This window comes from Chlorocebus sabaeus, chromosome 16 (assembly GCF_047675955.1).
Source record: "Chlorocebus sabaeus isolate Y175 chromosome 16, mChlSab1.0.hap1, whole genome shotgun sequence".
NCBI lineage: Eukaryota > Metazoa > Chordata > Mammalia > Primates > Cercopithecidae > Chlorocebus > Chlorocebus sabaeus.
In genome coordinates this window covers 45,096,981-45,103,004 of record NC_132919.1, presented here as the reverse complement: position 1 = coordinate 45,103,004, position 6,024 = coordinate 45,096,981, and positions in this window count along the sequence as shown.

The following is a 6,024-nucleotide window of genomic DNA, read 5'->3' as shown; positions in this document are numbered from 1 at the left end:
GTAGCTAAAATTTGGTGAGACTCTGTTTATTCTAGTACATTTCAGTTCAGTATATTTGTGTTTTTTAAGAATGAAGGTGGAGGCACAGAGGAGAGATTAAATAATTATTGCTTTTATAAAAGGAAACTTTCTAGTTTATTCCATAACGTTGCTTTAGTCATTCACTACCAAGGGGCTAATTTTAAATATAATAAGACACAGTTTTAGTGGTTTTTATTATTTTTTAAATTACTTATGTAAGAGAACCTGCCATAGATATGTTAAGCTAAAAAGTGAGTAATAGGTAAGATTATTTTGAAAATATTCAGGGGTGAATTTCTATGTGTTCAGTATATGTTAACATAGTTTGTATTAGCTACTACTGTATGCGAGTTAGTGTTCATGAGGTCAACAGAATTATACAACTCTAAGATATAGATTACTCCTATTTTGTAGATAAGAATGTGGGGCTGGGCGCGGTGGCTCAAGTCTGTAATCCCAGCACTTTGGGAAGCCGAGACGGGCAGATCACGAGGTCAGGAGATCGAGACCATCCTGGCTAACATGGTGAAACCCCGTCTCTACTAAAAAATACAAAAAACTAGCCGGGCGAGGAGGCGGGCGCCTGTAGTCCCAGCTACTCGGGAGGCTGAGGCAGGAGAATGGCGTAAACCTGGAAGGCGGAGCTTGCAGACTGCACTCCAGCCTGGGCGACAGAGCGAGACTCCGTCTAAAAAAAAAAAAAAAAAAAATGTGGAAGCTCAGTTAATTTGAGTAATTTATCAATAGAAACACAGCTCTTGAGTAGAAGCATTGGGATTTCAGCTTAGATCTGACTGACACTGGCGAGAGTACTCATTCTGTTCTGTCCATTCCATCTCAAAAATCTCAGCCTGCTGTAATATACACCGCTGTTTCTTAACCCACTTACTTTCTTCCCTGTAGAGAAATTAGCTCACTCCTATGTACAGAGACTAGCAAGAGGAGTAGACAAAAAAGGCAAAGCAGCAGTTTTCTGAGTGTTCAGATAGCAAGAGACTCAAAGGGTTTGAGGTGTCAAAACCCAGCCACCCCCTGCAGCAGAGATTAGGTAAGGTTTGCTGCTGATCAACAAGAATGTCGAAAGTCCATCTGGAAACCCTGGAGGTATGAACACCAAGGGAAATGCTTCAGCACCCTGCAGGGGATGTGTTATATTTGTCTTCTTGACTCAGGAACTCACCAATTATGTGAAAATGTCAACTGGTCTTCTTACCTGATTTGAGTAATATCTCTCAAGAAGATAAAAATGTCCAGAGACAGTATGCAAAAGCCATGCAAGACAAAAAGATAGAAATCATTTATTTTCCTGAGGAGGCAGAGGCAAACTCAAATACTTCATGAGTGGGCAATTTTTAAAAAGTGAAAAGAACCAAAAGAAAAGAAGAAATAATCTATTCCTATAGAATAATACAGAAATTCGAGATTGAAGCTATTTTCTCAGTTGATAAATTCTTAATTTACAGAGTCAAGATAAAAGCAGCATATAGTATGATCACATAAACCACAAATACACGGATACTTTTGTATTATGAATATAGAGGCACACATGGACATAAATATCTAGAAGGAGAGTTATTAACCTGTACTCATGGTTGTTTGAGTGTAATGGGATCACGTGTACTTTTTTCTCTCTTTGCAATACTGCATCTTCACTATTTCTACAATTAAAATGGAATACTTGAAAGACAAGTGTGTACCTCTTCCTGGAAAAGATTCTGCAGCTTTCTGCAACATACAGAAAATCCACAGAATTATGAGGTTTAAGGAAATGTGTTACATGTAGGAAATGTATTACACATACGAAGATGTGTAGGAACCCCCTTAGAAGAAAGAGAAATAGTTAGTATTGGTTATAGTGATACAGAGCCTACTGAGGGCATGTGCTTTTGTTCTGGAATGCTCTGTTCTTATTTGTCCAAACTTTTAATCTTTCCCTTCTCTGTCAAATACTTTACTTGGAACATGTGTGTGATGAACATTTTCTTTTTGTCCCCCACCCCTACTGTCTTGAGTTACCCAGTGCTGAATTGCTCTCCAGGTTTTAATAATCCTTTCACAATAAGCCTTTGTGAGTAGAAGAGCATGCATTTAACAGAACATCCTGCCACTAGGACATAGACATAAAACCTAGGTTTGGACAATCAGATGTGTTCATCCTAGTAATCCTAGCATGGGTTTTGCTGGCAGGTGGCCAAAGCAACACATTGAGCTTCCATGCGTAGCAGTGCCAGAGCACAACAACAGAATCAAGTCCATGGAAATGGTACAAGCACTGTGGTCCACTGCTCTGTGGGGATGACCGTGGTACCTTCCCTCAAACGGCTTCGTGGCGGTGAAGCTTTCTTCTTAATTTTGTAACATACCAACTATCATTTTCATACATCCACTTCATTCTCAAATCAGCCAAAGTCAGTTTCTGTTGTGTCTGTTTAAAAAGTCTTGACTGATACAAAGTGTAGAGAAATTATGACAGGAGAAAATAAAATAAAATCACTTCCTGGAATGTATACTTCATTATTTTGAAGTTTGGAATAGAAATTTAAAGATCTTGGGACACAGGTGGTGTTTGATGACTTTTTCCAGTGAAATGTTGTGACTTTGGAAAAGAAAGGAGGAAATTGAATGTAAATACCTAGAGCACACAGATGGTGTTGAAAAACTGAATTTGGTTTACTGGACCATAGTTTATGATATTACTACAGCAGTATTTGGCAAAAGGATGGTATACACCTCACCAGAGCTGGTAGAAATGTTTTCATGGCATTGCTAAAATATATGGAGGCTTTAAATTTTATAGTGAAAAAGAAAATGCCCTAATCAAATGATATATTATTGATTATGGATAGCATTTATTATGAATAGATGTTCATTCATAAAATACGCATCTAGTACTTTCTTTGTGTCAGGCATTATGTTGCTGAAAAGAGAGAACAGAGCAATCTCTTCTTTCAAGAAATGTCTCTTTTATGCTCTCCACGCTGCTCTTTATCCCTCTATAATAATATTTTGTTCATTTGTTTGCATCCTATCACTTGTGAATTCCTTGGAGAAATGAAACTTATCTTCTATTTCTTTATGTTCCTACCGCATAACACAATCTCTCATACATAATTGGCTTTCAAGAACTGTATACTGAATGAATAAATGAATGTATGAATAAATGAATAGAAGAAATGACATTACCAATGAGCAGGCTAAGCAATTACCCTCAGTGAGTGTTTGATTTGCATTCTAGTAAACTTGCTTATCACTGACATGAGGGAACACGGGAGGCATGTGTATCAAATTCACAGATGCTGCGTAGGTATAGGGAATACTTAAAATATATGGTGCCCGTCAGGGATCTCAACGTTTATCATCTAGTGCTAATTTAAGCAACTATTTCAAAGAACTTAGAATAAAGTGCTTCATTGTGTGTGTGTGTGTTTTTTTTTTAATTAAGTTTATTTATTATTATTATTATACTTTAAGTTCTAGGGTACATGTGCATAACATGCAGGTTTGTTACATATGTATACTTGTGCCATGTTGGTGTGCTGCACCCATCAACTCGTCAGCACCCATCAACTCGTCATTTACATCAGGTATAACTTCCAATGCAATCCCTCCCCCCTCCCCCCTCCCCCCTCCCCATGATAGGCCCCAGTGTGTGATGTTCCCCTTCCCGAGTCCAAGCGATCTTATTGTTCAGTTCCCACCTATGAGTGAGAACACGCAGTGTTTGGTTTTCTGTTCTTGTGATAGTTTGCTAAGAATGATGGTTTCTAGCTGCATCCATGTCCCTACAAAGGACACAAGCTCATCCTTTTTTATGGCTGCATAGTATTCCATGGTGTATATGTGCCACATTTTCTTAATCCAGTCTGTCACTGATGGACATTTGGGTTGATTCCAAGTCTTTGCTATTGTGAATAGTGCCGCAATAAACATACGTGTGCATGTGTCTTTATAGCAGCATGATATATAATCCTTTGGGTATATACCCAGTAATGGGATGGCTGGGTCATATGGTACATCTAGTTCTAGATCCTTGAGGAATCGCCATACTGTTTTCCATAATGGTTGAACTAGTTTACAATCCCACCAACAGTGTAAAAGTGTTCCTATTTCTCCACATCCTCTCCAGCACCTGTTGTTTCCTGACTTTTGAATGATTGCCATTCTAACTGGTGTGAGATGGTATCTTATTGTGGTTTTGATTTGCATTTCTCTGATGGCCAGCGATGATGAGCATTTTTTCATGTGTCTGTTGGCTGTATGAATGTCTTCTTTTGAGAAATGTCTGTTCATATCCTTTGCCCACTTTTTGATGGGGTTGTTTGTTTTTTTCTTGTAAATTTGTTTGAGTTCTTTGTAGGTTCTGGATATTAGCCCTTTGTCAGATGAGTAGATTGCAAAAATTTTCTCCCATTCTGTAGGTTGCCTGTTCACTCTGATGGTAGTTTCTTTTGCTGTGCAGAAGCTCTTTAGTTTAATGAGATCCCATTTGTCAATTTTGGCTTTTGCTGCCGTTGCTTTTGGTGTTTTAGACATGAAGTCTTTGCCCATGCCTATGTCCTGAATGGTACTACCTAGGTTTTCTTCTAGGGTTTTTATCGTATTAGGTCTAACATTTATAGAAAGCTGAAACTGGATCCTTTCCTTACTCCTTATACGAAAATTAATTTAAGATGGATTAGAGACTTAAATTTTTTTTTCAATTTTTTTTTTGAAATTTCAACTTTTATTTTAGATATAGGGGTACACGTGCAGGTTTGTTACATGGAACTATTATGTGATACTGAGGTTTGGAGTGTGAATCCTATCAATTAGGTAGTGAGCACAGTACCTAATAGCTAAGTTTTCCATCCATGGCCTCCCTGCTTTTCTCCCTCTCTAGCAATCCACAGTGTCTATTCCCATGTTTATGTTCATGTGTGCTCAATGTTTAGCTCCCATTTACAAGTGAGAACACGTAGCATTTGATTTTCTGTTTCTGCATTAATTTACTTAGGATGATGGCTTCCAGCTGCATCCATACGGAGCATGAGTTTTCTATTCTTTATGGCTGTGTAGTATTTCATGGTGTATATGTATCACATTTTTTTTTAATCCATTGATAAGCACTTCCTAGGTTGTTCATCAATGCACTAGTCACATTGTGTTTCTTAAAAAAGATTCAACTGGGGTCGAGCATGGCGGCTCATGCCTGTAACCTCAGCACTTTGGGAGGCTGAGGCAGGTGGATCACCTGAGGTCAGGAGTTGGAGACCAGCCTGGCCAACATGGTGAAACCCTGTCTCTAGTAAAAATACAGAAAATTAGCCGGGCATGGTGTGGGGTGCCTGTAATTCCAGCTACTTGGGAGGTTGAAGTGGGAGAATCACTTGAGCCTGGGAGGTGGAAGAGGTTGCAGTGAACCAAGATTCCACCGCTGCACTCTAGCCTGGGTGACAGAGTGAGATTTTGTGTCAAAAAAAAAAAAAAGAAAAAGAAAAAAAAAAGATTTAATTGATTAGGAAGGGCATGAAATAGATCTGGCTTAAAAGAAGGTAATAGGACACGATAAACAAACCAATACAATGTAAGGATAAAACTGACAACCCACTCAATGTGTGACAACAGTGTCACAGGACCTCTCCTCTAATACTATCAATTTTGTTGTTGAGGGAGGAAGAAGCCATCCACACTTACTGAGGTGGCCAGGGCATGAAGAAAGAACTCTTCTCAGCTGGTGTGAATTGGAAGGTCCCTGGAAAAGTAGGGCACAGTCAGGAAAGGGTGATCTTCATGATTTAGTGCCTGATAAGCATAATATATATTTTAACAACCTGAGGAAAGGTAGTTTAGAAACACATGGCATGAGCAGCTTGTAATTAGCTCAAGATTGCCATGTAGACATTAGTTATCCGTTGGAATTCTGAAGTGTCCAGCACCTTTCCAGATTAGGCTCCAGGCAGATATCAGGAGTTGAGGCAGCAAATCAGGAGTTCAAAGAGTAAAGGAAAAGAGATGAAGGACTAA